Genomic DNA, 19,295 nt, shown 5'->3' with positions numbered 1-19,295 from the left:
TCAGAGGAGGTTTGCCGTTGCCTGCCTCTGTACAGCAACATTGGATTTCCTTGGTGGTCTCCCATCCAAGTACAAACCAGGGCTGATCCTGATTACCTTCCAAGATCTGATGAGTTTGGGCCAGCCTGGGCCATCCAGGTCCGGGCGTGATCCAATTAACAACAGTTATTTTTGTATTAAATTGTAGTTTCACATGAACTAAATCACTGGACAAACTGATATTCAGGGCCAAAGCAGACTGGTTCAAAGTTATCAGTGAGCTATCCACCATGAATCCTATTTAAGACAACAGAAGAGCCTGCTGAATCATCGCAAGTATCCATATTGCATCAGTTTCTCATGGAACCAAGAAGCTCCAAATTGGACCAATAGCCTTTGAAAATTGATGCCCCCCCCCCCAGCAAGTGGAACACAGTCTCTGAACAAGATCACTTTTCAACATCTCTCTGGTACTCTCTCCCCAGGTAGATTTGCCCGTCTCCTTTTGTTGGCATCTTCGCTTGGCATCCCCTCATCCCCTCCTTCCTCCCCAATATTTAAGTGTTGTTTTTATCTTTTGTACTTAAACTCTAGTTTTAACTTGTTTTAATGCTGTATATATGTTTTGGTTTTAATTCATTAACCTTTTTTGATATAGTTATCGCTGCGAGCGATATATTGTTTTCATCTTTTTTTAAGTGGTTTTTTCTGTCTTGCTTTTCCCAGGAAGCCTTGTAAGTGGTAGACCCCAAGAAGAAACAGATATGGTTTGAGAAAATCAGCCAAGGGTAAGTTCTGCCATCAGCTTTCCTTCAAGTGACATTAATACATAAAACTGCCTTATACTGAATCAGACCCTTCGTCCATCAAAGTCAGTATTGTCCACTCAGACTGGCAGCGACTATGCAAAGTCTCAAGTGGCCCTATGAGGGCAGAGAGGCAGGATAAAAATCTTGCTCGTAAACAGGGCTTTTTTGTAGAAAAAGCCCAGCAAGAACTCATTAGCATAATACGCCACACCCAACAGCAGAAACTCATTAGCATATTAGGTCACAAGCCTAACAGCACAGCTCATTAGCATATTAAGCCTCCATGTTACCAGAAGTGTGGTCATCCAGCCACACCCACCTTTTGCTTCTTATTCTGTTTACCTTGTTTGTTGTCAAAACCCAGGGCTTTTTTTTTTTTGTAGTAGGAACTCCTTTGCACGTTAGATCACACACCCCTAATGTAGCCAGTAATAATAAGTTCCTGCTGTTGGGTGTGGCCTATTATGCTAATGAGTTCCTGCTAGGCGTGGCCAATTTGGGAGCCAGCCGGAACTCTGTTCCTGTGCTTCCTGCCCAAAAATAGCCCTGCTCGTAAATAAATAAATCTTTCAGAGCCTCACAAGTCAGTGTGTCTGTGATGTTGGGGTGGGGATGTCCTTAAGTGCATCACTTAGCAGTTACTTCTTTTGAATCTCACTTGCCATTTTATTACTCATTCTTCCAGTCTGAGGACAGTCGTTTGGCGCAGGAAGCGTTACCATCCCTAATCATGTGCAGTCTTCAAACTCAGAGACTTGTCTGCTGATAGATACTGCTCAGTATGCAAACAGATTGTTGGCGCAGTTGCTTAATGGGGCGTGGAAATGCGTGCCGCCTTTGAAACAGAACCAAAAACTCCCACCAACCTTCACAGCCTACAGCCCAAGGTGCCCTTCCTGTTGGTGGCATCATTTTGAGAGGAAACGAAGGGCTGTTTCTTGCACCCATTGGGCCACACAGGCCTCTTGACAGATTAATGAAGTGTTGGTGAGAACTCCCAGCCCTGTCCTGCCCTGCCCTCCCACAGAAAACAGAAGTTTTGGCACTCGGGAGCCAAACTCCCTGCACGTGTGACTTGCTTTGTAGGCAACCCTGCAGCTATAGGATACCCAGAGGACTGCCCGAGCTGCTCGCCTTTCTGCCCTGCCACTGCCTATGAAGGCGTTGGCGGTGTTTTTGTGCCAAACCAGCTATTCTTGGAACAGCCTGGATTCACTGGGACTAGGGGCATCTGCAGAGTTCAGTCGGGCTGGAAGGGACAAGGCCAGAAATGACCATCGATGGCAGCTGCCTCCATCAGCCAGGATGGTTCTGGCACTCAGGGCTCCTCCACATGTTTGGCCTTTGCCTCTGATGTTGCTGTGCAGGAGGCGTGAGAAGGGCTGTTTAAATAGCAGGAGATGCATGAGAGAAAAGGGTTAACCACCCTCTGGTCTACTTGCCCTAATCCTCAAGGCAAGCAATTGGGATGACTAATTAGGCATTTTTGTTGATTTTTAAAAAAAGAAGAGATCACCATCACAGAACTCTTGAGGGCAGTCCCCCCCCAACCTGAAATGTCTCCCAAAATCTTATTCCTGGAAAAGAGAGGACCTCCAGGAGCAGCGGGGTGTGAGTGTGTATTTTGGGCTGCTCTGGGAAGGCAACGGTAGGAAAAGTACACTTCACAAGAGGAAGTCCTTGCACCCGTGAAAATGTTAGTCTGGATCCAAACCAGACCATCATGTGTGGAACCAGGTCTGCAGGGTCTTACCCAATACAAGGTGGATCATGGGAGATTAACTATCCACATGTGTTGGGTATTACAAGTTGAAAACACTCGGTATGTCTGGGGTTAAATGTTTGTTTATGTTACTCACAGGAAGTCACATGTTTCTCATGTAACCAATGTTCTTTAGATGTGGATTGCCCGGGAATTTTCTCCCTTATCTAGAGATTTGATTGGGACTAAAGTGTCAAAATATATTACCATTTTATGGCTTTTCTTCCGGTCTTTGTTTTGGTGTTCTAAAGAAACAAGAAGAGTAGCCATATTCTCCCTCTTCTAGTTTTGTTTTTGTAGTGTAAGGATTTTTTTTTTTTAATTAGTGTGTGAATGGGCCATAGTCCCCCATGTAGTGTAAGGATTAGCCGATTTAGCTCTGTTGTTATTTTCATCCCAGTTACCTTTCCCATGCTAGAATTTAGTAAAAACTTTATATTTTAATCACACATGGACTCTCAGTCTGAATTATTTTACTCAGGCTCTGCTGGGCTATATTATCTCTGCTAAATACCAATTTTTCAATATCTCACTATCACCCAACAACATGCCTCTGTGATGTGTTTGCAGGCAAGAGAAAAGGTGATATGGTATATTTTCGGAAGGTGTGACCAGAATGACAACCAGCAGCCACGTTGGTGTTGATCACAGACCCTCTTGGGGAAAGGTTAGGAACATATCTATGCCGAGTCTCAAGCAGAACTGTGCCTTTCCTCTGTTTATCCCCCACACCCGATATTCAGAGGTAAACCACCTCTGTGCAATATTTAGGTAATAGCTATAGTAGATTGTGTACTGGCTTTTCTCTAATTGTTTGAATCTGTTCTCACCGTTGTTTTTGCAAACTTTTATTTGTTAGTTGGCTTCCTGTGATGTATATTTTTAGAATATCATTGTAACCCACCTTCAGCCCTTTCAAGGAGAAAAGTGGGCTAAACTACCTTTAATAAATAATTAACAGTTTGGACCCTTGGACCCCAGAATGAAGATGGTCTGCTGGGATCTCAGTGTTATCTCGAACACTCACCATCCTCCCAGAGGTTCAGCTTTGAAAGGTTCTTTCCATCACACGGCTCTTCAAAGATGGATCCGTTCTCCCTCTCCCCAAAAGTGTGCATGTACATGGCTTTGTTATCCATCCTGTTTCCTGAGGGTGTCAAACAGAAACATCTGGTGAGAAACTGTTGTGGGTCTCTTGGTGTACCTTTTGTGCAAGGAGGCAGTAGCATCGAGGGATGCGACTGAATTTTGCAAACCCCCATTTTTGAATGAAAAATATTCCGTTTGATTCTGCTCATTTCTCCTGTAACTCAAAGTCCTGAGTCTTCCTGTTCGTTCAACTTTCTGTTTTGCATGTCAGAGTTTTGCTGCTGAAGTTCTGCATTTCTAACATACAAAAGATATGCCATTTGATGCCCTCTAGTTAAGCAGAGCTTTTCCTACACAGTCCAGGCTTCCTTTGTGCTCCTTGCCTGTCATCTGGAGCGAAGGGAGCACGGGGGAGGCAGCAGTGGTGGCGGCTAGGGGCAGCGGCCTCAGCTGGCAGCCCTGGTTGGTTGAACCCCCACAGGCTTCCCCCTCCTAGAACACCCACAAATCTTGAGGAAAGGAAGTGGATACTGTTTTGAGTTGACACACAGTACCAGTCTAAATCATATACCCATCGACCCAAAAGCCCAGCTACGTGTTCATCTCTCTAGGGCATCTTTATTCCACCCTTCCTCCAAGGAGATCAGGACCAGGGGTCATGGTCCTTCCTGTTGGCAGAGGAATTAACATAGCAACGGTGCACAAGGTGATTAAAGAGTACATAGGAGCTGCGTTGGCTCAAGTGGTTAAGACGCTGAACTGCAGGCTATGGAAGGTCGGTAGTTCAGCAGTTCGAGACCCGGGTGCCGCATGACGGAGTGAGTTCCCATCTCTAGTTCCAGTTCCTGCCAACCTAGCAGTTCGAAAGTAAGAAATTGCAAGTAGATAAATAGGTACCACTTCAGTGGGAAGGTAACAGCGTTCCATGCGCCTTGGTGTTTAGTCATGCCGGCCACATGACCACGGAAACGTCTTCGGACAGCGCTGGCTCTTCGGCTTTGAAACGGAGATGAGCACTGCAACCCTAGAGTCGGATTCGACTGGCTTTCGAACAAGGGAACCTTTACCTTTTTTAAGGTTTATTTAGGGATTAACATAACTTGATAGGAAAGAGGAGAGACAGAGATAGTTTCGTAACTACATGTCTAGCTGAGAGAGAGGGTAAAACTGAGGCTGCAGTCGCACACACTAAATAATCCACTTTCAATTCACTTTCAATCCACTTCCCAACCGGATTTTGCCAGTAGTAATATCTAGTTGGAAAGTGCACTGAAAGTGGGTTGAGTGCGGATTATTTAGTGTGTGTGAACGCAGCCTGACTGTGGCACTTCGGAGACGAAATTGCCCTGAGAGCAGCAATCTGGGGACAGACAAGGAATGACACTTAACAGGAGAGAAGGTGCTGACCTCACTCTCCTAATCGTCCTCTTGCTGCCCCCGCAAGCCAATTGCCCTTTCCAGCACTTTCCTCTTCCATATTTGCCTCACACAACATCCTTGTGGGGTACATTAGGCTGAGGAGCTGAGAGTGGCCCAAGGTGAACCACCCAGGCCTAGGGTTGCCAACTTCCAGGTGGCCCATGGAGATCTCTATTACAATTAATCCCCAGGCGACGAAGATCAGTTCCCCTGGAGAAAATGGCTGCTTTGGAGGATGGATTCTTTGGCACCATATCCGGCTAAGGTCCCTCCCCAAACCCCACCCTCTCCAGGATCCACCCCCAAAATCTCCAGCTACTTCACAACCCAGAGCTGGCAACCCTATCCCAGGCACCATATGGAAGGTGGCAATCCTCCCACAAACAAAGTCTTTGCTTCAGTTTTGTGCAGTTTTGAGGAAGGGTTTGAAGACAGAGAGAGGGGGGCAGCAGTGATAACAACAAATGTGGAAATGGGACAGCCCATATAGACACTGAGGGGATGAAAGGGAGGAGAACCAAAGCAGGCAGTCATTTATGGCCCATTAGTTTTCAAGAGCCCAGCCTCTCTCCATCCCTGTCTCCCAGTGGGACTTGCACATCTGTGTGAGATTAGAATGGGAGGCACCCAAAGGAAGATCATCTCAGTGGTCATGCCACACCTCTGGAATTCTTTCCCCGAGGAGACCCACAAGAAGCTGTGCCTGTTTTGTTTCACGTGGTTTCCACAGATTTCCCTCTTCTCTCGGCCTTTGTCAGTGAGCTTCATGGCAGAATGGGGATCAGAATGGGTTCTGGCTGCGGCAGCTCAGCAGCGAGGGAGGAGAACTCTATGCCTATTCAGAGGCCTTATCCTCTCCTTCCAGTGTGCAGATTCAGAGGAAAACCACCCCAAACCAAGATCAGGTAAAATCCAGGGTCCTCCACAAAAAAAGGAGTCCCTCAGGTAAAATCCAGGGTCCCTCAACAAAAAGGGAGCACTACGAGAGCAGTCTGCAGGTAACATATACCAAACAATGGTCCAGCAATGTCTAGTCCATTGTTACTTTGCAAGCACCACAACCTGATTCTCTTAATGGGAGATGCCAGGACAAGTTCTGCAGGCAAAGGGCATGCTCTGTTATGGTGCTGTGGGTCTCTAACCCTAACCCCATCGTGCAGAACCCCACTGCCCAGGGGTCGTTTCATAGAAAAAGAGCTAGGGGGACTCATTAGCATAACTCATGAGTATATGCCACACCCCCTGACATCATAAGGCCCGGCAGTGGACCTGCAAGGCCGGCGGGAGTGCGAGGAAGCCCCGCCAAGGCCCTCCCTGGCCCCAGGCAGGGGTGGGGAGAGGCGGGGAGGAAGCAACTTACCCTCCCTCTTCTCCTGCCTCCTCCTGGCTGAATGAGGGCCGGAAGCGGGGCGGCCGGAAGCGGGAGGTGGGGCTTCGTCATGTGCCCTGCCCCCGCACCTCACCCGGGGGAACTGCGATCCCCTGCAATCCCCCCCGAATCGACCTCTGCCACTGCCCTAAACATTCCAGGCCAGGAAGGGTTGATCGTGCAGATCCCTTTAGGGTTGCCATCTCTGGGTTGGGAAATAGCGGGAGATTTTGGGAGTGGAGCCTGAGGAAGTGGGGTTTGGGGGGGACACTTCAGTGGGGTATAATGCCATAAGTGGCCATTTTCTGAATCGATTTATCACCTGGAGATCAGATGTAATAGCAGGAGATCTCCAGCCATCATCTGGAGTTTGGCAAGCCTACTGACATCCACTTAATCCAGCGCTGAGCAACAGGCCCAATGTTCAGAGGGTGAGAGATCGGAGACCTGCCAAACTCAGCATCGAACCAGCTGGACAAATTTGATAGCAGCCCAAATAGGCCAGCTCCTCCCACCCCTAGGGGAGGTGGATCCCCTTCGTAAGGCCAGAGTCACTGCAGTGATTTACAGAGTGCCATTAGGGCTTTGCAGAGAGGCAGCAGAAGAGAATAAGGGACAGCCCCCACAGAGTTTACAGTCTGTATTTTCACTATGCAGGAGTCAGGAAAGACCCAATGCTTGACCCGGGCCAAACATAAATCATGACAGAGGTTGACACAATTGCAGAGGAGGAGGAGGAGAGAGGGAAATGGTTCTTCCTGTTGTAGTACTACAACGATTTATGACAGGATTTGAACATGATGGGCTCTGGGCTCAGCACTGCAAAAGGAAGGTCAGTGTAACCAGAGTGCTAGACGGTGGCTGAGTAGACTAAAGTTCAAATGCCTACTCAGGCTGGAAGTACAGATGTTTTACAGCTGCTGGCTATAGTATAGTATAGTACAAAAATAAGTTTTATTATTTTACAATGCAATCGTAAGCAGAGTTATAACCTCCTAGGCCCACTGACTTCAATGGACTTAGAAGGGTACAGCTCTGCTTAGGGTTAGAACATCAGAAGCTTGATGTCCGAGAGGCAGCCTAAGAACGCCTTAAAATAAGGTCACTTATACATGCATTATTTAGTCTGGCTCAGGTGATATTGGAAAATTGGTTTTTCCCTCCACTTCCCTACAGCATTGTGGTGCTTCCATATACCACCTGGGTTTTTCTCATCTTTTCTCCAGTCTTTCCCAAACCTGCTTTTCTGTGATGTTTTGGGAAAGATTGCAGCAAAACCAGGCTGGCTAACCTGTGAGGAGGAAAGTCTAGATCTGCCCACAAGGCAGCCATTTTGGCTTGCATAGTATCTGCGGCAGCCATTCCTCCCCTGAAGCCTTCAGAGGACATTTTGAGCTGTTTTTAATTCAGTAATTAACACAGCAATATAATGCCATATCAATACCAGTTTATTTTTTAAAAACCTAGGAAAAATCTCTCTGGTGGCAGGAGTAGCCAGGGACCAGGGCAGGAAGGCCTGTCCTCTGGAAGCCCTGTTGCCATGGGGCTACGTTGGCAGCTGCAGTGACCCTCAGTGCTCCCACAGGAAAGTGTCACTGTGTGTGGAAAAGGTCCAAATACGTTTGGACCAGAGCACACCTACATGGGATGAGGCAGAGAAGAGGTTAATACTGTTAGATATGGAACTCAACGCCGTGTCTTTAGTCAAACAGTGAATCAGCTTTATTTGAAGTAACAAGAACAGTCAATGAACACACAGGGTCTGGTCACACGGACGTTTAGTGCGGGATTCGCTGCTGATCCCTCCCGCATTAAAGTTTCCTGTCTACATAGGCAAACCCGCCTCCCGCACAGAAGCCGGCAGAGTCCCGCGGTTTCCGCTCTTTTATCCGCGTTTTTTTGATACCTGTTGGAACAGGTGTTTTCCGATATTTAGCGCTTTGTATCCGCGGTTTAGGTATCTGGACAGCAATCCGCCGTGACCGTGCAACCCTCCCCCCTGGTTGTTTTTTGTGTGTGTGTGTTTCCGGTTTTAGTTATGCGCTTGTGCAAACAGGCGCTAGCTTTTATTTTGGTCTTTTTAACACGAAACACGCTAACAAAGGAGTAAGCCCCACTGAGCTGACTGCATTCCACTGCACTCCGTCGGCTGCCTCGCAAGCAAGCGGCTCTCGTCTCGCCCCCTCCTCCTCCCCCCCCGTTCATTTTGCCGCTGATATCTGACACACAGGGGAGGCGAAGCCGGGGGAGGGGAGGCGAGGCGGCAAAGGCGGCTCTGGTTCCTGGTTACTCTCCCACTTACTCATTGCTGGGAGGTGGGGGGCGGCGCAGCGGACTGAGCGCCCCTCTCAAGTTACTTCCAGTGCAGACAGAGAAAACTGTCAGTACAACACACTGGACGCCATTTAAGAACAACTGCTGCCCCCCCCACCTCCTCCTCGGTCTAGCTCTCCCTTCCCGAGTTTCCTCCTTCTCTTCTGCATAAAAAGCCAGAAGTCTTCGACTCTTGACAGGAGGAATTAATTTTAATTATTTGTATGTACGCCCAAGCGCATGGAAAGACAAGCGCATGCGCAGGTTTGTTTTTTTAAAAAAAAATACCCGCGCCGCCGCAAGGACGGCGTGGTGTGTGAACACTAAATCGCGCGAGTGAAGCGGAAGACAGAGGGACCGTCTGACCACCTCCAAGCGATATAGAATTTCCCGGATATAAGAACTGCGGGACAACTAGCGCGGTAAGAGGTCCGTGTGACCAGACCCACACAGAGAACAGTCGAGCACAGCTCCCTTTTAAATTATCTCGGGCTGGTGTAGCCACGCCCCTGTCCAGTTAAGGACCAATCACAATACATAGATAAAGTCCAATGAGGTTTGTTCCCTCCAAACATTACTCTTTGCCCTGATTGGATGATAATACAAGGCAACCAATGGAAGTGTTGAGGCTTACAATCCTTGCCATGCTTTAAGCTTAACATAGGTTTCAATACAGAACATAACAAATACTGGCCCTTACGTGGCAGCGTTTGCCAAGGCCTGCCAGATTCCTCTTTCTTGTGACCCAGAGCTGAGATGAAAGGTCTTCCGGCCCCTCTCCTCCTGCCTCTGCCTTCCCTTTAATCCCAGGGTCCTTTTAACTTCACTTCACACTCCAGTTCGACAATCTGCTGGCTGTGTGACACTGAAGTGATGAAAACGGCTTCACCCTGGCCCAGCGTAGGCCGCCTCTGATCAGTTGATTCCTACGCCTACACATTGCCCCCCTCACCACATGAAAGAGGAATTTCGGCTCCTTTAATATCACCACCCTCCTGCCTCTTCTGCCAGCCAGAGACTGAAGCAGGCCTGACTCTTAGGGGGCAAAGAAACATCTGGAGTTCAGCGCAAAGCCATTCAGGGGGGAAAAAACAACAGCCAGCTTTGCCATTGACATGCCATGCCAAACTGAGAACAGTTGGGGTTTGGCTGCCATCTCCTTGTGGCAGTCACATGGGAAGGCACGCTCGGGCAGCTAGTGCCTTGACACACCTTCCAAGTGGAGGTTCTAGACAGAAAGAAGACAAGCCACACACTGCAAAGAAAGTAGCTCTTGGCAATGATGCCTTAAGAGAAGCTCTCCCTCGCTGGAGGTCTTCAAGCAGCGGCTGGATAAGACGAAGAGGAAGAGAAGAGGAGACTGGATTGATACCCTGCCCTTCACTACCTAAAGGAGTCTCAGAGCAGCTTTTAAATTTACTTTCCCTTCCCCTCCCCACAACAGACATCCCGTGAGGTAGGTGGGGCTGAGAGAGCCCTCTTGAGAACTGCTCCTGAGAGAACAGCTCTGAAAGAACTTGTGACTGACCCAAGGTCACACCAGCAGCTACATGTGGAGGAGTAGGGAATCAAACCCAGTTCTCCCAGATTAGAGTCTGCGCTCCTAACCACTACACCAAACTGGCTCCAGCTTGGGACTCCCTGCCTTAAACAGGGGATTGGACTAAATCAGGGACAGGCACCCCTTCTTGTGCAGGACAAAAATGCAGCATCTACCTGTGAAAATGTTAGTGGGCTGGCTTATTGGGGTGGGGTGGGAGTGGATGAGGGTTGTATTTGGCCAGCTGCGCTTGGAGCAAGCCAAGCTCCAGGGATGCTGCCAGGACCTCAGGGGTTCATCTTGGACTCAGCAGGTGGCTGTGCAGCTCTGGGAGACCATGGCAAGCATTAAGCCCACACCTGTTCCCTTCCCCCACACCGCTGGCGCCAGCAGCACTTCCAGTGCCTCAGTTGCTCGGGCAGAGATCTGGCCCTGCGTGCCCTGGGTGCCAAGCAGAACGGACTGGTGTGCTGCTGTTGCCTTGTGTGCCAGGAGCTGCCTACTTCTGACCTAGACTGCCTATTTGGCCCTTTGCTACTCTATGATTCTATGACACAGAACAAAAAAAGACTTTGCCTTGTGGAAACAGAATTTCGAGCTCAAACTGAACATGAAGTCTGGTCGAATGGATTTGAAAGCATTAGCCCCCCGTGTGTGCTATATAATTAGCCTGCCTCCAGCAGGGAGTGCTGAGCGAGCAGCAGTGTGGTACAGTGGTTGGAGTGCCAGACTGGGACTGGAGAGACCTGAGTTCAAATTGTCTCTGGGCTCTGAGGCTCAGTGGGAGAGCTTGAGCCAGTTGCTCTCGGTCAGCCTGTCATGAGGAGAGCCTTGTGTGCCATCCTTTGAGAGCGGGTAGCCTAAAGCAGTCGTTGAGAGAGTTGTACTGCGGCAGACCTCTCCAGTAAGCTGTTATCTCCTCCAACTGGCAGCAGCTGAGAAAGCATTCTGCCACGGGCTGAATCAAAGAAGCCAAGAAATGGATGATAAACTAGAGACTGTTTTAAAGAGTGTGGCATGATTGAGTGGAATATCAGGTGCCCTGCATGCGGTCGGTCCCAGTCTCTCTTTGGCACAAAGGCTCTAAGGGAGCAGGGAAGACTCCTTTCCGCAGAGAGCTGCTGCCTGTCAGAGGAGTTGATGCTGGGTAAGCAAGGCCAAGGGTCCCATGCAGTCGAAGGCAGTTCCCTATGCATTTGAAGCTAGGGCGGGAACAACTTCTAAATAGCTTGTGCAGATATGTCCTGAGCTGCGGACAGACTGTGCTCAGTGGAAAACCCTCTGCTTGGCATGCCGAAGGTCCCAGGTTCAATCCCCGGCATCTCCAGTTAAAAGAATCAGATAGTAGAAGAAGAAGAATAAGAAGAAGAAGAAGAAGAAGAAGAAGAGATTGGATTTATACCCCGCCCTTCACTACCGAAAGGTGTCTCAGAGCGGCTTACAAACTCTTTTCCCTTCCCCTCCCCACAACAGATACCCTGTGAGGTAGGCAGGGCTGAGAGAACTCTTGACAGAAACTGTTCTTTTTCAAGAACAGCTGTGCCAGAACTATGGCTTGCCCAAGGTCATCCAGCCAGGTGCAAGTGGAGGAGTGGGAAACAAACCCGGTTCTCCCAGATTAGAGTCCGCACACTTAACCACCACACCAAACTGGCTCACTGATGTGAAAGTAGCTGATGTGAAAGACCTCAGCCCTGGAGAGCTGCTGCCAGGCAGAGGAGACGGGACTGACCTTGACAGACCAAAGATCTGACTCCTCATCAGGCATGTGTTGTTGACCAGTGAGCAAGTTCATGTGTTGACGAGTGAGCACTCTCCAGCTTTAAACCACGTCTGTTTCCTCCGACCAATTTATGCAGGAATTGTCAGGCTTAGAGCCTCTGCTTTGCATGCACAGTGTCTCTGGTTCGGCCCCCGGCATCTCCAGTTAAAAGGCTCAGGTCATAGATGATGTCAAGCAAAGGATAGGCAACCTTTTTGACCGAAATGCCTCCAGCCTACAGTGTCTGCCTGTGAAGATGTTGGTGTGCCAACAAGGGGCGGACTCACCGGGAACCAGCTGAGCCCCAGCATGACTGCTGGCACCTTAGTGGGTTGCCTTGATCACTTCGGCCGAGAACCACCTTGTGCACAAGCAGAATGGTCTGCCAGGCTGCCGCTCATATTCGGGTTGCCCAGCCTTAGGCTGGAGTGCTGGACAGAGCCTGGGGGGTCCTGGCTTTGAATAGCCCGCTAGCCATGAAGCTCCTTGGGTGACCGATCCAGCCAAGACCCTCTCAGCTTCACAGGATTTTTGTGAGGATAAAAAAGAGGAGGGAGGTCTTTGTGAGCCACCCTGAGCTCCTTGAAGGAATGCAAATGCTAAATGTTAAAGTGCAAATGTTAAAATGCAAACGCTAATACCATTAATACTACTACTACTAGATGGACATCTGACAGCAATCCTGATTCTGTGAACTTAGGCAGATTATGAGACCAAATATGACCTATAGGTCATATTCAGGATATATAAAGTAAAATAATCTGCCTGGGGAAATTGTGGTAAGATTCTCAAAGAGGCATGTGAGGGATACAATCCTCAAAGCAGTATCTGGAGCACCCCTGAAAGTGGGGGAGAATACCATCAGAACGTTAAAAGACATTCTATTTGAGATAAAACAAAGGAGAAAGAAATATAAAGAATTAATTCTTTTTCTACAGACAAATGCAATTGGATATAGATGGTTAACTCCAGAAGACATAACCTTCAAAATCAAGGATAAAAAAGAAAGGATTGACTCTATCCAGAAAGCACGGAAATTTTTAAGAGTCCAGTTGGGAGGGCCAGGGAAAGAAGGAGAAAAAGGGGAGGACAGTAAGTCCAATGGCGAGCTGGACTCGGAATCTTCCGGGCAGGACTCTCTATCAGAGAAAGGGGCGGCAGCCCCTAAAAGTCCTTATAAACTTTGGAAGAGATTAGGCAAGGAGAAGTAAAGGCTGAAGGACTCTGAATTGTGCCTTTAAAAAATGTTGAAGTGAGATGCTTTGAGGTGTTTCTGTTTGAAAGTTAAATTTTAAACTTAAGACTTGAAAAAGTCAATGCTAAACTTGACTCAGTAGATAGTAAGATTAACGGGATTAAGACTAAATGTATGGTTAAAGTGGTGGGATGATCTCCTCTCTTGGGTTTTTAGTCAGTAGTGGGTATCTTCCTTTATTCCATAAATGTAGTTCCCCTTCCCATTTTATGTTGTAGTTTGTAGTAGTGTTATTAAAAAATGCAATAAAAAAATCCCCTCTGGGGGCTTTAAAAAAAAAAGGGAAAAGGAAATAGCGGCATATAGGAGAAATCCTATCAGGCTAACTGGAGATCAAAATCTCTCCGGTTTACATCCTCTGTCTTATTGAGAGGCAGGGATGGCCTGCCTCCAAGTCTTGGGTCAGCCCCATGTCATTCTGCCACTCCAGGCAGCCCAGTGCGCTCAACTATCGAGGAGACATCCCTCTGTGCCACCTCCCAGAAGTGGCCGAGGGCCACCCTTCGGACCTCAGGCAGGCTGAATCTTCCGCAACCCTTCATCCTGCAAATCTTCATCCTGTTACATGTTAATCTGCTGTTCAGCCTCTGTCTATAAGTTTGAATTCTACCTTCCATTCCAATGTATTTGAAAAACTGTGCATACACATGAAAGCTCATACCTTGAATAAACCTTTGTGGGTCTTAAAGGTGCCACTGGATTCTAAATGTGTTCTCCTGCAGCACTCAACAGGGATGCTGGAGTGGCCGCTCGGACGGCACCCTCCTCCGTCTCCATTGATGCCAAGGTTCTGACTGGCTCACTCAAGCTAGCCCTTCTCTCTGACTGAACCACACCGTCTCCTTACTCATCCTCACTGCCGTCAAGATAGTTGGTCTTACTTCCTGTGGCTTCCCAAGTGAGCTATCCAAAAGCCATGCCGGGAAGCTGTGGGTGAGAGTTCTTCGGCACCAGAGATGTCCCCCGTCCCAGTTCAAGCCTCTTCCACCTGGACTCCACTGCCTCCAGTACTCCCCACACCCTCAGCCTTTGCAATAACAAGGTGCAAATGACTCACCTGCAGGCAGGATCCTAGGCAGCCCAGGTGCTGGTCTCCTTTCCCACCTCTCAGACCCTACCACAGAGCATGGCAAAAGGGCAAGTAAAGGGTTCTGGTCATCAATGAATGTCTTCCAAGCCAGAAGAAAGGAAGCAGCCCACTAGGCATCTCCAGCAAGCCCTTCCATAGTCGGCCAACTGGGGGCTGGCAGAGGCTCTGCAGACCTTCCCACTAGACTTCGGATGCCAGAAATGCCTCTCACCACATTCTGCAATCAGCCTGTCCAAACAAAGCTGGGGACTGGGAAGTTTCTTCAGCAGGCATTCCCCATGCCTGGGGAGCCAATGAAACAGAAGGGTGCCGGAGTCTTCTTGGGAGAGCCAGACCCTCCAGGCTCAAAGAGCTAGATCGCTGCGCTGTGCAAACTGCTCCCGTTGCAAGGAAGTCTTTCAAAAGTTTCTTGGAAAAGTGGTCCGTGTGGGTAAAACGCACAGCCGGGAGACTCGCGCCCTCCAGTGGTCCAATTCCTGAAGTGCAGGCAGTGTCGCGTTCCAGAATAAACGCGAGTCTTGCGGCAATTTTGTGGTTTTCATGGAGGCCGTCGACGTTTAATTGAGCGTGCGGTTGAATCCCGTGGGGGAAAATTGGGAACGGAATACAGATCTTTTGTAAAGATGTTTACATTTTTAGATATATAGAATAGATCCAAATTAACTAGAGCATGAGTTGTTTTCCATGTTATTGTCATGATGCACACCCCAAACAGATACATAAAAGGATAAAGAACCCTAGTAATAGCCCTCACCTGGATAGCCCAGGCAAGCCGGATCTCAGAAGCTAAGCAGGGTCGACTCTGGCAAGTACTTGGATGGGAGACCTCCTTGAAATATCAGAGGTGGGAGGCGGGGGCAGGCTTTATTCACCCCCCCCCTCTGAATATCTTCCAGGCCCCCACTAGGGGTCAGTCACCAGAGGTCGCCATGACTTCCAGGTGCGCACAAGAAATACCCCCCAAAAAAACCCCTTGTAATCCATGGGGTCCATGGGGTCGCGAAGAGTCGGACTTGACTGTGCGACTGAACAACAACAATCCATAGAATCCAGTCACCTCATCCATACACCATGCCTATCAGCTCCTAGGGTTGCGAGGCTCCAAACTAGTCCCTTTAATAACAGTTTGATCTGCAGCAAATACCTGGTGATTTATTTACCTCCATGCCATGAAAAGCTTCATCTGCCCATTTCCCCCCTGGCCATCCTGGCAATCATAATGCCCTTCATTTAAAAAAAAAAAAAAAAAACCCACACCAAGCTATCCCCTATAGCAATGGTTCATAGTTCAGGATGGGCACAATCCACTGGAAGGTTCTGTTTCTGCAGAACCCCTTAAGAGGACCAGGTGCTGTGCAAAAGCATCCCTGCTCCTTTTGAGGAGCCGTAGGCAGAAGAACTTCCCAGTAGGTTGAGCCCGTGCAGAGGGTTCTTCGGAGATTGCCTATAGTAGCGACCCAACAATGCTGGAGACTTCGGGGTCCTTCTGTCAGCAGGATGGCCATCTCTTGGAAAAGATTAGTCTGGCAAGAGGTGCCCCCCCCCCCGGGGTAGAGCCCAGCCTCACACACACCCATCCACAGGCAGTGCATACCCACAAAGTGTATTTCTTGCAAAGCTGACAGTAGAGAGTGTTGGAAATGATCCCACCCCCCTGAGGGATTCCTCTATTTGTCCACCCAAATCATCCTCTGATTTAGTTGCCAGGGACCTGGGTAAAATAATTCAGCTGATATCAAAGGAGTGGCCCCTGAACTACCAGGAATCCCCCTGGACACTCCCGCAGGGGAGACGTTCACCTGGTGGAATGCTCCTCCACAAAGGAGGTTGATTGATTCAAGGTCTCTTTGTTCTCAGCCTCTGGAGGACACAGCCTTCTGAGGGCACATTCCCCTTATCATCAGCATGGGGCCCTGTTTCCCCTTGACCTTCATGCTCCCTGACAGCAGTGGGGCTGCCATTCTCCGAGTGGGACACACCTAGCAAGCCCCCAAGGGTTTTATCCATCTCTACTTCTCCAGGTCAGCCGCCTTGGCCTCGAGGGTGCTAACTCGTTCCCTGAGAACCAGGAGCTCCTTGCACTGAGCTCACACCCACGACTTCTGTCCAGTTGGCAGATAGTCATACATGTTACACTCAATGCAATACACTTGACAGCCTCCAACCCCCTGCTGGCATTCTGCCTTCATAATTGCCTTTTTATTATTGGTGGGCAGTGTCCCCTCTAAGCTGAGTTAGTGTGGGCTAGCTCACAGTTTTTTAGCCTCCGGCTCACACATGTTTGTCTCAGCTCAGGAAGGAGGGCTCCAGAGCAAACTAATGTATGCAGTAGCCAAATCGCTCACTCACAACTTTAATGCCGGTAGCTCACCAAGTAGCATTTTTGCTCAGAAGACTCCACAACATAGAGAGAGCATTGTTGGGGGGGGGGTTGTTTTTGTTTGTTTGTTTGTAAATAGCTTGGGCCAAAAACTCCACACACACCCCAGGGCCAATCACACTGATTGGGAGCTAACTAATAAAGGAGGGTGAGTCAGCCTCTGGTCAAGCTGTTGCCCAGTCTTTGTCAGGCCTGAGATAGTCCACTATACCAATAATTCAGTCACTCCACCTAGATGTGACCCTCTTGCACATCATCCTCCCAAACCTATAAAGACTCAGGAGTTCCCCCCAACTTTATAGTAGGTTCTGTGCCTCCCCCAGCTCTGCAGTTGGCTTATTTCCCAGGCTTTCCCCCTCCTTGCTGAAACTCCAACTCCCTCCTTCCGTTCCTGGACCTTCATCCCATGCTTTGGATCCCCAGCTCGGGTTTGGTGTTGGACTTCAGCAAGGCAACATATGTTTTTCCTTTCATCCTTTTATTTCCCCTTAGATTCCCCATTCAGTCTTCAATTAGGCAATTACCAAGGGCGGCATTACTAGAACTGTGTTATGGTGTTGCAATGCCATTTTATGTTTTTGCTCTTCTCTTGCATTTCATTTTTCTATCTTTGTATCCTGTTAGGGGAATAAAGACTATTTGTTTAAGAGTCTCTCTGTGTGTCTTTTCCCCCTCTCTCTCCTTAGCTGTAATGTGGGACTCAGGTACACACTAGACCGTTCAATCTCAAAACAATTGCCCTAGTGACACAGTCTGACTCTAAACATGACTTTGCACACTAGGGGCCCAACATGTATTGACTTGGGTAATAAAGCTTAAAAGATGTATGGAAGGTAGGTCCATCAATGGCTGTTAGCCACAGTGACCTCCACATTCAGTGGCAATAACCATCTGCAACACATAGGGGGTTGGGGATTGGCTTCCATGCTCTGCTTGTGGGTCTTCTGAGAGTATCTGGATGCCCAACGTGTGGTTCTTCCATTGTGGCCGATCTTCTGTTCTGAGCCAAGCAGAGAGGATGAAGAAAGGGGTGGGAAATACAAGGCAGGGAACCATGATGCACCCACCCTCCTTATGTCTCTCATTTGGAATGGCTCAGCATGCCTTAGGGTGAAATTAGAGTGGACCTAAAGATGAAGTCTTCTGAGTTACTCCAGTCATGGAGGAAACAATAAATAAGTAAAGAATTCAAAACTGGACTTTGACCTATAGCCTCTATTATATAGGAAGGGGGGGGATCCCTAATCCAGCAGCTGGTGAGAAGGGAGAAAACCTAATCATGCTGGTGGAAAACTGGCCAGTTAGTAGACATCTAGACTTATCTAGGTATCTGGACCTGTCTAGTTTGGTGTACTGGTTAAGTATGTGGACTCTAATCTGGGAGAACCGGGTTTGATTCCCCACTCCTCCACTTGCACATGGCTGGACGACCTTGGGCAAGCCATAGTTCTGATAAGAGCTGTTCTTGAAAAAAGAGCAGTTTCTGTCAAGAGCTCTCTCAGCCCCACCTACCTCACAGGGTGTCTGTTGTGGGGAGGGGAAGGGAAAGGAGTTTGTAAGCCACTCTGAGACTCCTTTGGGTAGTGAAGGGCGGGGTATAAATCCAATCTCCTCTCCTCCTCCTCTTCTTCTTCTGCTTCTGCTTCTTCTAAACTTACACAGCCCTGACCTGAATGGTCCAATCTATATTCCAATCTAGTCAGATCTCAGAAGCTATGCCGGGCTGGCCCTGGTTAGTACTTGGATGGGAGACCACCAAAAAAGTCAGCTAATAACAAGTTGCTGGTGAACCCTGGCCCTTGGGAAGTCTGGCTGTCCTCGACTAGGGACGGGGCCTTCTCAGTCCTGGCCCCTACCTGGTGGAGCTCTCTGCCTAATACCACCAGGGCCCTGTGAGATCTGATGCAGTTCTGCAGGGCCTGCAAGGCAGAGATGTTCCGCCCAGCTTTTGGTTGAGGGCAGCAATGGGAGGTCAAGACTGGCACCCTCTCTCTTATCTTCTGTGGCCCCTACATACTCTGCCCTGCCCTGGAATAGTGGTATAGCCAGCAAAGGAGGGCTACTTTCTTGCCATCTTGATAGGCTTTAACTTTTTGTTTATTGTCAGTAATCTTGATTACATATTATTTGTATTGTTAATCTCCATAATATTGTAAATCGCCCAGAGCCGGCTTGCTGGGTGGGCGATTCAAAAGTTTAATAAATAAATGTCCAGGGTTGCTGTGCAGAGGTAGAAAAAACAGGAAACTACCTCGGTTCATTTCTTCCTGAGAAAACTCTACAGAGTCACCATAAATTGGTTGCGAGTCTTGTGGCTTGATAGGACTTTCCACCACCACACTTATCTGTCATTATTTGGTGCATGCTTGTTAGGAAGTACATCCACTTGTCTTTGCAAGTCCTTCTTCCACAGAAGAGGAATCCTGAAGTCCAGAAACACCCCCCCCCCCATCCTGCAGACACTCTCTGGTTCTCTCTCTCTCTTCTGCTGAGCAACAAGTGAGTCAGGCCACTCTGAGTGGCAGGCA

General features: G+C 48.7%; 1 long non-coding RNA gene across 1 annotated transcript in view; it reads right to left on the bottom strand.

Moving 5' to 3' along the window:
- Positions 1-14,740, bottom strand: part of LOC107110759 — a 41,981-nt gene extending 27,241 nt beyond the window's left edge. The window contains exons 1-2 of the long non-coding RNA XR_001482534.1: positions 14,355-14,740; positions 3,578-3,697 (exon numbers count right to left, since the gene is read on the bottom strand). This is a non-coding gene — a long non-coding RNA (uncharacterized LOC107110759). The remainder of the gene's footprint in view (positions 1-3,577; positions 3,698-14,354) is intronic.
- Positions 14,741-19,295: the final 4,555 nt, after the last annotated feature.

This window comes from Gekko japonicus, unplaced genomic scaffold (assembly GCF_001447785.1).
Source record: "Gekko japonicus isolate JY-2015 unplaced genomic scaffold, Gekko_japonicus_V1.1 scaffold6, whole genome shotgun sequence".
NCBI classification, from domain to species: Eukaryota; Metazoa; Chordata; class Lepidosauria; order Squamata; family Gekkonidae; genus Gekko; species Gekko japonicus.
This window is presented reverse-complemented; position numbering and strand designations above follow the sequence as displayed.